Source organism: Oreochromis niloticus, linkage group LG16, assembly GCF_001858045.2.
Source record: "Oreochromis niloticus isolate F11D_XX linkage group LG16, O_niloticus_UMD_NMBU, whole genome shotgun sequence".
Taxonomy (NCBI): domain Eukaryota; kingdom Metazoa; phylum Chordata; class Actinopteri; order Cichliformes; family Cichlidae; genus Oreochromis; species Oreochromis niloticus.
Genome location: NC_031987.2, coordinates 12950773 through 12966520, shown reverse-complemented (window position 1 = coordinate 12966520; position 15748 = coordinate 12950773). Strand labels below are relative to the sequence as shown.

The 15748-nt window shown below is 36.8% G+C and overlaps 1 protein-coding gene across 3 annotated transcripts in view; it reads left to right on the top strand.

Moving 5' to 3' along the window:
* The window catches only part of erbb4b (erb-b2 receptor tyrosine kinase 4b), a 289951-nt gene that overhangs the window by 161726 nt on the left and 112477 nt on the right, over positions 1–15748 (top strand). The gene's annotated exons all lie outside the window — the stretch shown is intronic.

The following is a 15748-nucleotide window of genomic DNA, read 5'->3' as shown; positions in this document are numbered from 1 at the left end:
TCTGAAAATATTCAGTATTCGACTATGACTCATGGAAGTCGTGATTGGAGTTTTGTCAAACAAGATTAAAAAACTCAAACATACAGCCATGGATGTACACTGCAGCTTGACTCTTTTGGCAAAGACACAGAGCATACTGTATGTATACTTGCGCCGATAATTCACATTGCACAATCAAACAATTTAAGTATGCTGGAAGTGGGTTACTGGCTTCTGTCACCTGTCATGTCTTTTTTTTTCTTTATCCTGATGGGTGCTGTTATCACAGTTCACCTTTTTATATGAAGGGATATTATACCATCTGACAAAGTTGTGAAAATACTTCTAATTTATCATTTCCAGCTATTGCTCAGACAAAAACGTATTCTTGTATGAGTTACAACCTGAAATCTATTTGAGAATATTGTGTCCCAGTGATTGCTGATAAACAGCGTAGTAAGAAGGAAAGGACTGTGTGGGCGGCTCTGCCTTTTTATGAAAAATGATCCAGTGCTAGAAGGTTATCTTCTGCAGACTGACCCTGAGGTCAGCACAAAATGAACCTCTAGACTGGCAAAAAAGATGCACAGCTTTTCCACCACAGAGCAGCACACCTTTCTCACGGTGTGCTCGAAATAAGATCAAAGCTGCCATTCACTCATCTTGAAGCTAAATCCAACATCACAAATGATCAAAGCGGGTGAAGATATGGACAGAATCGATACTTTGTGGTGGCTGAATAAGAGTAAATAAGGGTTTGTATGACCCTTGACAGCTCTGATAATGTTCAAGATGGAGAAATAGATACATTAAGTGATCAATGCATCAGCACATCTCTATGCTCGTGTGTTGATCACAGTAAAAATATCATCTGCCACACATGTTAACTCTTGTTCTGCAGCAGCTTTGACATTAATATTGAATGCCTGTATTGTTGCCTACATTTAAAAATAACAATAACAAAACATAAATAAATAAAAACAATAATAACTTTTCTTAATTGCTTACTCAAAGTGGGTCATGTTGGGGCGGTGTCTGTTGCAGGTGACATTTGACAAACTAGTACACATGTTTTTAGAAAAACTAATTGAATATCATGTGCAAAAACTGTCACTTTTCTAAAACGTTCGGTCTGCTGTCATGAAAAACAGTCTGACATCCACAGGAAAGTGTTAAGAATGATATATGAATGATTAGTACCACAAAAAATGCATGCATGTTACGACTGATAAGGAATGTTGTTTGAAAATTATTTCTTAATTAGAATGCTCTTAAATCAGGTTTACAGCACACAGAATTTACTAGAATTTAACAACTACCTATCTAAAAAAAATACAGACACAACATAAAGAATTCCAAGGGAAACACTGAGTCAGAAGAAAAAGACAGTGACATTAGCTTGTTCTAAAAATGTAAAAGAAAAGAACAAAATGACCTAGTGAAAGATTAGCATTCAATTCGTGACATTTATGAAGATGTGTGAGGATGGCACTGAGACTGTGCCTTCCTTACCTCTTCCAAATTCACTTTCTAAATAATTCATTGTTGTCTTCAGCTGTTCTTTCCTGGTTGTTCCCCAGAGTTGAGAGAAACAACGCAGCCATCAGTCTGCATGTGCAGCTTCAGTATGTGCTGGGGTGTTAACGTTCTGCCTTCTATTCTTTCTCACACGTGGTGCCATACTTGGGGAATTACATTTGTCCAGCATAGCATTTTGCTGTGCCCTTCCTTTTCCATTGTGGTGCCAAGTTGAAGTGAGCGCGGAGGGAGGCCAGGGCTGTTCTCTGTGAGAAGCTGGTGTTTGATGTGCCATCCGTGGCCTCAAGCCATGAAGTAGAGGGGGAAGTTATGCACAACAGCCAGGGTCAGAATCTGCTCTACTTCATAACTATGAGTGCTATGTTTCACCCTTGTGCTCGCTTTCTTGGTGACAAAAACACGTTTGTCTTATTAAAATGCAATCATTTATCGATTAAAGGTTTGGTTGGTATTGAAGTATATTATGTAGAGAACGTAAATGGCTCTCATGGGTGCTTCTAGAAGAACAATTAATATACCCCACATGGCCCTAATCATCACTTAGTCAGTGTGGGATTACATCAAGAGAGAAGACAATGAGGCAACCTAAATCACAAATAGCTTGATAGTATTACTTTTAAAAGGACCTATCCTCTTGTGTCTTGAACTTTTCACACGTACATGCATGTCAGGTTTGGGTAGATAGGGGCGTTCATGATCATGTCTATAACTGTGGACCCTAGAAAACCTTTATACAAACTTGTCACTTCAGAACAAGAAACTTGTCTTGAAGGGTCTGTCATATCACTGGTTTTTGTGCAGATGGACCTGACAGTTAAAGAAGCTCTTGCTGTGGGGAGAGACAAGTCACTTGTGTCCCAGTTTGTTCTGTTGCAGTTGTCATCATTCTGCTATGCGCAAGCGGAGAAAGGAAATAAGCTAAAACTATCAGGATAAACCCGCTCCTGTACTTCAAGCAGCAGAGATCAAACTCTTCCTTTCCTTCAGCTGCTGTAGCGAATCCAAAGCAGTCTCATTCATTACGAGGCCTTTGATGTTGCTGTCATATTAGCCCATCGTTCTTCTTGCAGTAGCTCCCAGGGGAAGTGTAAAATGATCAATAAAATTCATAAGCAACATATATAAGAGGATAAAACATATTAAATACATAAGGGGCTAATCGAAAGAAGGCACAGTGAAAGACCCCTTCGGTGCTGAAACCCACACGCAGTTCTACTTGGTTTGAAATTGCCTTGGGATGAAATCAATTTGTCGCTAGTATATTGTAGCATTGCACTTATTGATTTTTCTGGTGCACTCTCTGCGAGCTGTGAATGGACTCTCTGGATTTGAGGGGACTGGAGGATGGGGTGGAGGACGTCTCTGGCTGAGCAGGGATAGGACTCCCTCTGATGCACCTTTCAATCAAGCTTAGCTAAGTTATCCTCATGAATATGAAATATAAGGCACAGTCAAGCCAGGGAAAGTTAAGGATAGTGTGTGTGCACGGGGGTGTATAGAATAAGAAATATAGGCACTAAGTGCAGAAAGTTTAGTTGTGTTGTTTGACATTTCTTCCCCTGGAACAAAAAACTGTCGTGGCCGTTATAAGACTATCCATTTTTAGGCATTTTGGGTGTGCAAGTGAGCTCTCTGATAGCTACAAGGAAAAGCTTTAAATAAGTCATTCTTTTTACTTCTCCCTATGTCCAAGCAAGAAAAAAGGTTAAATACAGCTGGCTTCTGACATTTTCAAAGTTCCCTATCCATATTTTGATGCATAATGACCCGCACTGTCCTCCTTCTTGCTACGGCAAACATTTTCACCACTTCTGTCTGGATTCACATGAACCCTGGGCAGCCTCTGTGCTTTCACATGGTAATTACAGCCTGCTTCCCTGGCAAAATAATAACAGCCTCAATAAGGAGCACAACACAGATGAGCTTTCTGATTTTGCCACCCCCCCCCTCCCTTTTCCTCATTTCATTTTTTTCAGATTTGTTTTGTGTTGTTGATTCATTTTTCTAACCACCCTACGCCTGCACTGCGTCTGTCCAAAATGAAGCATCCAATCTGAGGCCCCATCTGCTGAATGATCCTCTCTCATCGCATGCATGTACACAAGCCTGTGTTTTACGCCAAGGCGTTAACCACTCCTTCATGGCCCATCTGCTCTCTCTTTGTCTATCCCATTTTTTGTCTTTCTTCCATCTCTTTATCCCTGTCTTTGGCTCTCGGTTGGTCATCATATTTTAGTTGGCTGTCTTGATTTGTCACACTGATGCCTTTCACACAAACACATGCATGTTTGTACCAATCTGTACTGTATGCAAAAGTCTCTTGCGCACTTGAGTCTGACTCTGTTCTCCGAAGGCTACTGCAGTCGTTGAGTGTGGAAATCGACCACGAGGATACAATATCATCTGCTCAGTGTGTCCTTCTTAGTGTTATATGACAGTGATACACAGGGGAAGCAGGAAAAGGATGGAATGGGGCATGTTGACAGGAATGATTTGAGTTAATGTGTTTCCCCCAGACAAGGAACTGGTAAATGGGGGGCATAAAATTGGTGCCTTTTTCTGATCCCCAAGATTTTCGTTCGCCGTCTAACTACTAGTAAACGAGTAAGAAATTCTGCCACGGGAGCCAGAGAAGATTGGTCCAGTGCACATCACAAGAATTCAGCCAAGCCTCTTGCCTGGGAGCCCACAGACCTCAGGTCTCCTTCAATTGTGTGTCTAATTGATTACTTCCCATGCAATTACTCCTGTGTCACACTCAATATTTCACCACTGCGGGAAGGGGGCAAGATGGGGCGTCTTTTTGAAGGACGACATTCATATTGTCACATTTGTGAGTCTCTAATGTGGATTGTGGGGAAGCACATGTTAAACTTAAGCCCGATACAAGCCATCAGTAGTAACTGATGTCAAGTGATTGCAGTGTAATGTGGCAGAGAGAGAGAGAGAAATTACCAAAGCAATTTGTTTTTATGCCACAGGTCAGCAAAGCTGAATTCCTCAAAAGAGTTTATTTTGGCGTTTCTGTTTTTTAATGTCTTCATTTAATATAAAGGGTTTTTCACATTTTTACTTTAAAAAAAAATGCAAAATATTTTTGTCATTTTTAATTTCTCAATTTTTACAGTTTGGAGTCCTTTAATTAAATGACTTAATATTATTCTTACTTTCCCTTAAATTAACTTATTTTAGCTTTAACATTTTACCCGATTATGTTTTTCCAGGGCCATCTGGATCTGTCACTCACAGCATGGTCTAAAGGGTGCATGGATATCTTTCTTTTTTATGCTTTTGTTATTTGTTCGGTTCTTCAGTCTTTAATAATGCGATGCCTGAGATTTCATAAGCAGAAAATAAATGTGCTTTATGAAATATTAATGGACAACAATAGCAAAACCTGCCATGAGAAAGGAAAGATAATAATACAAAATGGAGCTTCTCCAATTAAAAATGTGTACGTCTCTCTCTGTGTGTGCTGCATTTGGCAAAGAACTGAAATAATGGACTGTGTCTTCTAAAAGTTTTAACAGAGTTCATGCTCCCTTAAATATGTTTAGACTGCAAAGTTTAACTCAAACACCAGTGACCATTATTATCCCACCTTAGGTTTATTGCATTTTACTTCCCCTTAATCTTTAAAGCCCTGAACTATTCTCTTACCTGCCTGCAAGGAATATAGAAATATAAGAATATTTTGTACAAAAAGCCTTTACAAATCATGAATACAATGAAGAGGAAAATGAAAGTAATAATAACAAATACAGTCAGTAATGTGCAAAAGTCTTTTTATATATATATTTTGCTGGGAAACTGGGAAATAGTTCCAGTGATTTATTGAAACATATGCAAAGATATATGGAAATGCAATATACAAGGCAAAAGCAGTGTTTGTATATTACTAATAAACTTGAAGGTGAATATTTCACTAGTCAACCTCAAAAATTACTTCCTCTAAACCATCAACAGCTCTATTAGAGCCCTAATGCCACAAAACTGTTAATTAATGCTTCAATCTAATATATGATCAGTCTTCTTTCAATCTCTTTTTATGGGCTATGTACCAAAGGCCGCTAAGGTGGCAGTAAATAAACCAGTTCTTAAAAAGCCGTCACTTGATCCAGCTCTCATAGGTAATTATAGGTCAGTCTCCAACCTTTTTTTTTTTAGTTCAAAATTTCATGATAGAGTAGTTGTAAAACAGCTAATTAATCATATTCAGATGAATGGTTTATTTGAAGAGTTTCTGTAAGGATTCAGAATTCATATAAAATACAGAAACAGCACTAGTGAAGGTAACGATGGCCTTTGACAGTGGACTCATCTCTGGACCTCAGTGCAACATTTAATACCACTAACCACAATACTTTATTAAAGAGATTAAAACACATGGTTATTAAAAGGTACTGGGCTGCAGTGATTCGAATCATATCTGTCTAATAGACTTCAATTCGTTCATGTAAATGTGGAGTTCTGTTTACACACCAAGGTGCTGGGATACATTCTTTTTGCATTTCACATGGTTCCCTTAGGCAGTATCATAATAAAAGGCTTATTATATATTTTCAATCCAATGCAGATGATACTCAACTTTATCAATCTATCGAGCCAAGTGACAAGGCCCATTAGTTAAGCTACAGGAATGTCTTAAATACATAAAGACCTGAATGACCTCTAATTTCCTACTTCTAAATCCAGAGAGAACAGAGTATTGTATTTGGCCCTAAAAATGATAGAAACATGGTATCTAACCTTACGATATAAAGTGCTTTGAGGTGACCGTTGTTGTGATTTGGCACTATATAAAAATAATTGAATTGAACTGAATAATTAATATGACCACATTCATTTCTCAACACACACTGGAACTGCTAAGAACTGCTGCCACTGATTTTCAGTCCAGTTCTTGTGTAATTTGTTTCCCTTCCTTAAGAATGGCTCGACAACCACCCTTCCAATGAGACAACTTTTCAATGAGGCTTTGGTGAACAGTAGTTGTAGCTATTGAAAGAATCAGGATCTTAGGTCCTGTTTTAGTTCTTTGTTAGCCTTTTTCCTGTTTCATAATGGCATGACTTTCAGTTGCTCATCTGCTGCAGATATTTTTATTTAGGTCTGCCACTTCTTTTGTCCTCCACTTGTTGAGTTTCCTCTTTTTTTAAGGACCAGTGTTGGTCAAGTTACTTGAAAATAGTTAATTAGTTACTAATTACTGATTACTTCTCCATGAAAGTAATCCTGTTACTTTACTGATTACTTATTTTCAAAAGTAATCAGTCACTTTATTACCTAATTACTTTTAAAAAACATGATACACAAACAAAATATGTAAAAAGCGATAGACCTTTTAGCCCAATTCTATTTTTTCTGCATAATCCATCATATAAAACTGAATCAAATGAAAAAGTCTATTAAAAAAAGTTTTATTAGTTTTAATCTTTTAACTTTATGCACATTGCATCAAGCAAAATTTAAATTATATGAAACAGAAATTTGTTTAACATTTAAACCTATTTTCTGCATATTCCAGCATATAAAATAAAATAATTTCTTGTGTTTACACTAGACAGAAGCTTTCTTCCCACACAGAGTGTAGAATGGTCGATAATGTTTTTGTCACTTTTTACAGAGTCAAACTCAAAGTAATGTCAGGACTTCCAAGCTTTAAACGCTGCATGGTCGTACTCTCTCCCACACTCCATATTATCCATTGTTGATCTACACACGTCTGTTGCTTGTTTAGTAACGCAGTAACGCAGCCTGCTTATGGGAAAGTAACAGTAATCTAATTACTTTCTGGCAATAGTAATCCCTTACTTAACTCGTTACTTGAAAAAAGTAATCAGATTACAGTAACATGTTACTGCCCATCTCTGTTAAGGACACACTGCAGACAATGTAGACATGTTGTAGCAAAAATATTTTATACCTGTAAAACTATTATTTTTGCTATTTTCATAGATCCAACTACAGAAATGGGGAAAAAATGATTAGTGACAGATCGCTATATGTGAAGTGCCTAAAGGTGTAAAACAAAATAGTACTTTTTTTAAAAGCAGAGGTAAAGCTCGACATAGTCCAGCACCACAGAGCCTATGCCGATGTCTCTTGTACCAAAAAGAGAATCAGCCCAGCTCTTATTTTGTCCTCCCCTTTTCTGCTATCTCTTTAAATATGCTATTTAAAGTTGGTTATTTGCTAATCTCTGTTCTGTTCACTAGTTCATGCCTTGATTTAGGGAATGTTTTTATGCATCAGTGATTCATGGGTTAGTTTTAAGTGGCTTAACAACCAAAACAAAACAAACAAACAAAAAAAAACCAAACAAAAAATAAGAAAAGCCTCTGAAAATGGAGACTGTAGAACTATTGCTCAAGACCACAAATTATACGAAAGTCTGGCTCCTTGGAAGCAAGAGCTAAAGAAATGAGGAGTGGCTTAAGACATTAGCATAGTACTGCACATTTAGACAGCATCTGGAAAAGTGCAGGGCAGATTAGTGATTGCTTCTTCTGTATGCTATTAAAGCAGTCTGATATCAATTATCCTCCCTAAGTGAGATTGTTTTGGTCAGCAACTCCTTTTAAAGTGTTTTGATACAGACACATAGAACTGACAATTCCGTCTATTCTAACAGCAGTTTATGTCATTCTTTATTCGGCTGCTTGTTTTATTTCATGCAAGAATGCTAATGTGTGAATGCATCACACTAGTCTCTACACTCGTATCTTGTGTCTCTTTCCAATAAACAATTTACATGTCCTATGATTACACTGCAGACCAGTCTGTCCTCACTGAATAGAATATATTCCAGCACATGACCTTACTTCAGCTTCCCCTTTAGCAGATAATACTGAAATATTATCTGGTAATATCACAATATTCTCATACCTACATACCACTCATTACCAGTTTGCCTTCCTAAAGGAACCTCTACGGCCTCCTCTAAGTGAGAGTTGACTTTCACCTCATTAAAAGTTAAAGTAGGCGTGGAAAGAATTTTAATGCCAATTAATAATCAAAACACAGTCTTTTTCCCTTTTTCTCAAACATTTCCATCCCCCCAGGCAATGCCTTAGATCAGACATAGATCCGCCACAATGTAGATGTAAAATTGGGTAAGAGACCAACAGGACATTGTTCTCTTACTTCAAATCACGTTTGAATTTTTCCCTCTTGTTCCAACAGGAAACACAGAAGAGCACAAGCATGTATGTCTCCTTGAGTATGTGTGTTGGGATTTCATTTCCTCTGTAGATTATGTAAATTACCATGTGTGTCAGTGCCACTCGGACTTTGCGGTACTTACATCCAGTACTTACACCGTAGTAGAGTAACTACGCAGGTAAAAATCATCTAGATATATATATTTGTATATATGTGCAATTTACTCCTGCAGAGTAAATACTATAAAAAAAAGAAAAAATGTGTTCACTTCATAAAAGTTACTGAAATCATGATTAAGAGAGACCAACTATTACTAATGGTTTATTAATGTAAGCAGATACATTTTGGGTGGCACATTTTATATTTATTTATTTTATTTTTATGTTTATTCCTGAATCCCCTAAAAGATATTGAAATTGGTCATTTTGAGCTGAAGCGAATGGCCTGTGTTGCAGTTGGTTAAACCGAAATAGTCCTGCTTTCCTAAGTACATAGTATACCTCCAAAGGACAAATAAGTAAATTATTTCACTAGAGCATATTAACTAGCATATTAAAATACATACTGTTCATTAAGCGGGTCTCTTTTTTCTTAAAAAAAAACAAAACAAAACACAAAAGCTATGCACGTTTTGGTCAATGAAAATATTCCAGATCTTATAAATTCTGTTAAGTATTTTGTATTAATTATGCCTGTACTGATTAGGTGAACACTGCTTTGTCATAGTGTACAAAATTCAGTGTCGATACATATAAATCAGTCAAGAGCTTCATACTTTTAAAGACTTAAAAGTTCCAGTTTATACTGTATCTACTTCATTGTCTTTCTTTCTATGTTTCTGAAAATTCAAAACAATCACATGGTGCTCATCATGCTCAGTTTCTGTCACTGACTGGCTGTCATTATGGCTTTACCATGTCAGTGCACGGCTGTGCAAACTTGACACACAGTTTTTACTTTGATTCCAAAGGCCAGACAGAGTTTCAGACAGGCCTTTGATGTCAGAGGCGCTCAGTGCTCATCTCAGAGGAGGAACAAAATGAGTGAGAAAGCAAATAAAATAGGAGCTGACTGGCAGCTCCGTGGGTCTCCGAAGTAACTGAGGAAAATGTCACTTTTTATCAACTTAGTTACAAGGTCTAAATGGACACCTGTGGACTGATGATGAAATGTTTTTACTCTTAAAGACACGAGATGGTTGATATTCATAGAAAGCAATCATAAAATCACACAGAAAATACTGTTTCTTGTTAACTTTTTTAAAGTGTTTATTTTGTAACCGTTGACAGTGTAAACCATTTTTTTTTCCATTTAATTTTATGTTGACATGTTAAAGAAATCGAAAACCTATATTGGACTTTAAGCCTTTGATAGTGTATAAACCTCGAGTCTTTCAGAATATCCTACATGCTGGTAACATATAAAGTACATATTTAAACAGCTGGATAAAAGGTGTGAAATTTTTATTAAAAATTCTTAATGTGAATTTAAAAGAAACTGTTGTCAAATCCAAATTTAATATCCTTGCACTAGTGCCAGCACACACATAAACACACATATTACCCTCGGACCCGACAAGTTCGCCCCTTTCTCCCCTGGCCGTTTAATAATTAATATGCTTATTTTTGTCTCTAAGGCCAAAGCCTTGGGTAAGTGGAACAGCTATTGATGGGGGCAGTGGTGGGTAATGGGACATGAAAAAGACTTTTTTGTCCATCTCACTTTTCCACACAGATATGATGGGTGTTAATACATGCATCACCACCCATGGCTTCACTAAATATTTAAATTTTAATTGTTTCTCTCTGTGGTACATGCTTTTTTTTCACCAGTGGTATTTTTTGTTAAAGCTCTGGATCAGTCTTTGCAATCTTCCAGATTGTCCTTTTCATATTAAGTAGGACCTATTCTATTTGCCAATACGAAGAGGTCACTTTGGTCAGGATTGTGCATTTGGCAAGATCCAACACAATCGGGCTCTTCGAATATGATGGCTGGCATCAGACATAAAAAAGTAGGAAATCCAAGTGGTTATTAAAATATGTTAAGTGGCCTCACTATCTTGAGACTTTAGAGACAAAGGCACTCAAAGGTTAATTTGTGCAAGACGGTACACATTAAAAGTAATCAATGTAAGCTTCATTAGTGACTGGATCAGTGCATCTCAATCATCCATGATCTTAGTTTTTATTGGTTCTTTGTCTTTATTGAACTTCTTCTTCTTGTAACTTTCAATTCCAAACAGTAAAGTTGTAAAACTGGAAAATCCCACACTATATCATACAATTAGACAATATGAATGCAGAATGCAGTACATGTCCCTCATATTTAAAAGAAAGTATACATATATTATTTAATCATTATTTACCCTTGATGCTGCTGTTTAAAAAGTTAAAAATCTATATATGAACCCATTTCTGAAAAAGTTGGGATGCTGCATCCCAAAGAAACAAAAAAAAATCTGTTTATTTTGAATTTAATGGCAGCAACATGTCTCAATAAAGTTGGGACAGGGGCAACAAAAGGCTAGAAAAATTAGGTGTTACTAAAAAGAAACAGCTTGAGGGACATTTTGCACCTAATTATGTTAACTGGGGAAAGGTCAGTACATGCTATAACTGGGTAAAAATGAGCATCTTAGGCAGAGTTTCTCAAACGTAAAGATGGGCAGACGTTTGCTAATTTCTAACGAACTATGTCTACAAACCACCTGACATATTATCAGTGGTCACTTAAAAATCCTGCATTTCAGATGGTATAGAGGTGTATCAGTGCCTATGGAATTGCCGTTTGGAAATTCACCATTAGAGCTGAAAGGTATATAAAGGTTTTAATGCAACATGTGTTCTCATCCAAACAAGAGAATTGAAGTAATTTGTTTCAACAGTACAGTAGAAGAGGCCAAGTGCTGAACTGCCCTGCCTGCAATCCAGACTTTTCACCAACTGAAAAAAATTGGCACGTTATAAAATCAAAAATATAACAAAGAAGAAGCTTCAATAGTAAGTTCAGCTACTGGTCTGAGTTCCCAGGTTATAGACTGTTATTAAAAGAAGATGGGATTCTACACAATGGTAAACAGGACCCTATCCTAACACTTTTGAGACATGTCGCCATGAAATATGAAATTAGGTAATATTTTTAATGAGGTTGTAAAAGATTCTGTGCAGATGCATTCTGTTTTTATTTGGATTTTACACTTTATTTAAATTGGGTTTGGATATTTACAGTGCATGGGGTTTTGAAACATGGTCTTGTAATTTGAGAACTTCTGTAGTGTGTCTTTTAATGGGACGATATCTCAGTTTGTCCCTTCTGTATGCATTCTAAAAAAGACGCTCTGCTCAAAAAAGAACTAGTTAAGCAAACAACCAAGGCAAAGCAGCATCTTTTTAGTTGTTCCAAAGGATCATATTCAAAAACTGAATGAAGACGTAACTGTTACGGAGAGGAAGAAAGCATTATAGTTATTAAATATGGGGATGATGGCACATATTTTCAGATAATCTCTCCTGGAAGGCAGTCATAGTGTGTATGCAACATGGTTGTGTACACACTAAGTGCCAAAAATAGCTGTGTAGTGAGAAGAGAGCTTGATAGAGAAGTTCAAACCCTGCCTTCTTTCTCACTTCAGTATGCTTGGCTAGTCACTGTGTTAAGTGGGTGTGAATATTGTAAGTTTTGGAAAAGTTATACGAAATCTTACTCAGTTCAAAACTAACTCACCTTTGCTGAATTTGCCAGTTGTTCTCATGAATCTTTTGGTGTCCCTTTACTTGCTAATAGCAAGACCTTTTTTTTTTACCTGTGTGTGTCAGATCAGTGCTGACTAGCTGAACCTTTCTAACCAAAAAGACAGAAAAGAATATATTAAGTTAATACATTTTGATTATGTTCTTTCAAATTGCTTACTCCTTTTGCTATAAATCTACAGAGTCTTGCTGTACAGATAATGCTCACTACATATTTGAGGTGTGTAAACAAAGTAGCAGCCATGGTCTGCAGTGTGTTACTCACTATCTCTCATTTGACTTGAAAAAACAAGGTCTCAGTAACGTGTTGTTGCCTTAGCAAATCATGCACTGACTAAAGTCAGCTTCCTCTGTGTAAAACCAACATACTTGGTATGCTTGTGGTACATACCCGTTCTCTCTTCTCAGTCTCTCCATCTTTCCTTCTCTTTTTCTTTTCCCCTCTCAGACCCTGGTTTGTTTTGTCCATTCCAGAGCAGAGAGCGTGGCTCATTTTAATTCAGCTGGCAGGCTGATCACACATCAGCCTTGATAAGCTAAGTGGCCCTCAGCAGCAGCAATTGAAGGTCCTTTTACTCTTTTTTAATCACTTGCTTGTATGTTCCCTTGATAATCTTTTCAACCTTTATTTATTTCTTTATTTTCTATATTTTTTTTTGTCTAGTTCCTAATTTGTTTTCTTGGTTTTGTCTTCTTTGCTTGTAGATGCGTCTTATCTCAAAGTACTGGAATATGATTTTTCTCCGCTTCCTTTCTGCTCTTCTCCTTCTATCCATAAAGCTCAGATTATGAGGGCTTATCACAGTTCAAGTTGTAAATAAGGAAGGCTGCAACCCCACACCCCCCTAACAATTCTGTCATGATTTTATTTTATTTTTTTCCTCTTCTTGTGTTTCAGCAGATGCTTTGCCTTGCTTGGGTATAATACTATAATCCCTAAATCTCAGCCATTTTTCATAAAGACTCATAGGAAACAATTTCATGAAGGATGGGCCAAATTTAATCAGCAGCCTGTGAATGCAATTATCTTGGTGAAGGAGAGGCGTAGGTTTGGGGGATGGGGACCTTGGCCAACACCCCCATGACATTTACTATACATCAGAAAAGAGCTTAACATTTCTCCTTTAGGGTGACACAAAGAATAAAATGGTTTCATGTAAGTACTAACATTAGGTCAATGTGTTGATTTTAAAGATGTCAAGACAAAATGGCTTTCCACAGATATCTTTAATCTAATCAGTTTAGTTTTTCATACTGGTTTTACTTATATTATGCTTAAAGTGGGAGTTGAAGTCAGCCAGAACAGTGGAACAATATTACAGCACTCTAAATTAATTAAAAATTAAATGTGATAGGCATATGTAATGCATCATAATATCAAACAAGTTTATTCTTTATGTGCTGGAGCCCAATTTTGAGTCCAGCTGACTCATACTCACTAAAAAGTAACAAAGTAACGTTACTCTGTGTTCATGCCTGCAGATAATAAAGTATCCTTTGATTTATTTTTTTTACCATCTTTTTATTTCAAATCGGTATATGTCAATAAAGTTGTGGTTGTGGTACTTTAGCATCTACCTAGCATTACAGAAGGGGAGCTAAAACAAACATATGTTGTAAAAACATTCTTTTTTCCTTTTTTTATATGATAGTTCATTTTAAATGTGACCTTTTCTAACAAACTCAACAGTTATCACCTAACAAAAAAGCTGTTTCTGTGCTAGCTTGTGCTATTTACAGGAAAATGTATGCTAACTTGACTAGCAAAGAGGGCCAACAAGGACCAAACAGAAAGACATTACTAGGGACTTGGCAAGTGACATTTGGAATGTTTGGAATGCTTTCTGACATGTGTTGTCATAATTAATGTTAGATTGATTTAAATTAATGGATCTGTATGCACGTTATGGCTGAAGTTGTCTGGGTATGTCATGATGTTCAAAGGTTGTGTGAATGGTAAAGAATTTAAGCAAGTGCACACCAAGTGTGTCTGTGCACACTCTTAAGACTACAACTCACAGAAAGCGTCTTTTCCAGTCTTTAACATCTTCCCCTTTTCTTCCATTTCATGACTTAAATCTCAGTTTTTTCTCTTTCTATTATCAGTCGAGCTGTGTGAGATGCACATACACATACACAGTGCCCACGCTGCTGCTCCTGACCGCATGTTCAGAGACAGTCAAATCCCACCACTGCCATCTCTCTGTTGTAGCTCTCATGAAGCACTTTTATGTAGTCAAATTAATGCAGTTGTTCTTTTCAGGTCAATAGTTAAACACATAAAAGTGCAATTGCATTTGAATGGGTACCACCATTTTGCTTGGGGACTCCATTAACAGTGTTAAAATTGCATGCAATTCCTGTGGGAGGTGCTCCATCTACGGACCTTATAGAAAATATAAAGTTTGTGATGCATGATGTGATGCACTTCACACTATGGAAGTCATATTAAAGAAGTGTTATTTTAATGTGGTAGTGAATGGCTTTATTACATTTCTAAGAACTCAGATGTTGACCAGATGCTTGAGTGCTACAGTAGTTATCCCTACAGTGGATAAAACTATGCATTTTTCATATCCCCGTGAGCAATAATTATGAAGTTAAGCCATGGTCTCTTGCTTGCTGGTGGAGGTTATATCTTAGGGAACTGAAATTTGGTGTGTCAGTACTGATAAATAATGATTAATGATTTTGGTTAGACGTGTATTGGTAATTCACTGTGATATTCATAGGGATGCTAATTTTCACAGGCAAAAACTAACTTACAAAAAATTAACTTGAAGAAACTGAACAGCCGACTCCTCCTTTATGTTGAACAAGACTTAACAGCCACCCACTCTTTACTAAAGGTTGCTATGTTCCTCTAAACATTATAGAAAATATTTTTAAAAATCTTTATATTTACTCTTAAGTTAAAAAAGATACTGTATAATTCAAGACTGTGGAAGAATATAATATGATGGTATGATCTCTTTCATTTGGTCCATGATGCTATTAGAAGCACATAAGTTCCACTATGACCTCTCTTCTGCAGGGACAAATCCCTCTCAACAAGTGTGGTTGTACATTATCTGGAAAAAACATGTACACAGTAATGTTATTTTCTCTTTCTTCTTCTGCTCGTGTATCTGAATATATACACAATTATACAAATGAATGCACTAAAGCAAAACAACCCCAAAAAACATTGCATTTCGCTCTCACGAAAACACAGACTATGCAGATAAACTACATTTCTGCATCCTCGCTGCATATCATTGACAACACTGGGGACTGTAGGGCACGGATGGAACTGCGTGGTGGCAGCAGATGAT